This window comes from Myotis davidii, unplaced genomic scaffold, assembly GCF_000327345.1.
Source record: "Myotis davidii unplaced genomic scaffold, ASM32734v1 scaffold363, whole genome shotgun sequence".
NCBI classification, from domain to species: domain Eukaryota; kingdom Metazoa; phylum Chordata; class Mammalia; order Chiroptera; family Vespertilionidae; genus Myotis; species Myotis davidii.
This window is the reverse complement of record NW_006294069.1, coordinates 4400399-4402236: the sequence shown is the minus strand read 5'-3', so window position 1 is coordinate 4402236 and position 1838 is coordinate 4400399.

The following is a 1838-nucleotide window of genomic DNA, read 5'->3' as shown; positions in this document are numbered from 1 at the left end:
TGGCAGGCTGCGGGGCAGGCTGGGAAAACCCCATTGACCCACCCTGGCCCTTGAGGGAGGGGTAGCCAGAGGCTGGGAGGAGCCGTGGGGTCCTGAGCGGCCAGGTCCCCGGGGCTGCGTGTTCTCGGCCCAGCTTGGCCGCTGGCCGCTGGCCGCTGGCCGGTGGAGTGACCTCAAGCAAGTCGTGCCCCCCTCTCGGGGGCTGAGCTTCTCCCCTGGACGGTGGCGCGGCTGCATCAGATGCTCAGAGCGGCCCGGGAGGCGCGGACAGCAAGATGCTCCTGACACGGCTGAACCACAGAATCCTTTTCCAGAAACCGTGTCCCATTCGTGTCAGAAACTCCAGCTGAGACCTCTCAGAAGCTCCTCCTGTCTCCGTTTTTAAGCATCATCTGAGCAGAGGCACCTGGGTGCCTACAGCACCGACAGGCAGTTCTTCTGTGAGTCAGGCAGTTCCCACAGCCAGAGGCGAGAGCGAGCGGGAAACACTTCCCCTGTGTCCGGGGCGGTGGGGGGGGCCCACACACAGGGCCCCTGGGGTACCAGCGTGAGCACCATCGGGACGAGTCTAGTCGCAAGGACCCAGGAGGCTTCAGCACATCTATGAGCCCCAAGACGGGCACAGCAATAAAAGCAGACATCCGAGGCCAGAGCAGATGCAAGGAGACTATCCAGGCACACGAGCTGTCTGCCCCGTGGCCCGGAGGGTGGGGGGTAGGGGGACTGCGGGTCCTGCTTCTCCTCTCCTCTCCCCCTCGGCCCTGGCCATGTACATTCTGGAAGCGACAGGATGGACTTGCCCAAGATGGCGATGCAGACACAGAGGGAGGGACCTTTCAGATCCTTCCCAGGCATCCCCATTAGCAGAGGGCAGACCCACTGCTCAGGCCTGCGATTCTTGGGGCAGACCTGTGTCTCTCGGTTTTGGGGACCCGCCCAGCCACCCTGGCCATGGGCTCAGAGGCAGGAACAAGTCCTTCCCCGGAGGCGGGGGCTACAGGAGGGGGGGGGGCAAGCGGAGGGGGAAGGTGGGTATGAGGTTCCCAAGCGGGACAGAGTGGGGACCACCTGGAAACCCCAGAGGACCCCCCAGACCACGAACACAGCACCACCACCAGCAGCTACAAACACCAGCCCTCCGGGGAAGCAAGCCAGAGCCTGGGGTTGTTTTTAAAGAAATGCAGTTCGACCTTCCAAGTTCCTTCAGGAACCCAGCCCACAGGACGCTGCCAGGACCTGCCGGCCTCGTCGCAGCAGCAGGTGCTGCTGCAGGAACGTTTAGTCCCTCTACGCAGACATGTGTTGACATTCTAACTAGAATACACGCTACGGGGCTAGGGCTTGAAGTAAACTCGTTTCCCAGACAGTGTGAGGGGAGAGCCCCACCAGCCTGCAGACAGGATCCCCCAGGGTCCACGTGAGTGGGGGACGAGGGCCCGAGGTTTGGCTCTCGTTGCTACAGCAATGGGGAAACGTCACAACAGCAGGGGTAACGTTTCTATGCCTCGACTCGCTGCAAACAGAGCGTCGGGCTGGAAACCTTGTCGTCGGCCCATGAGAGCCCGGCAGCCCGTGTCACCGAGGGCCCAGGGGCACCTGAAACCGCAGCACCTCCAGGGTCTGCTCCTCAGACTCCACTGTACCTGGAGGACACCCAGAAACCACCCTAAGACTCGGGGGTGGTGAGCAGCCAGGAGGGGGTGAGCAGCCAGGAGGGGGCTGCCCACAGAGAGCCGCGAGGAAGAGTATGGCGCCGGCTCTTCCCCGGGGAGGTGGCTCTGGCTGAGGGGCCCTGGCAGAAGGTGTCTCAACTGCACCAGCTGGGGCCCAGGCTGCAG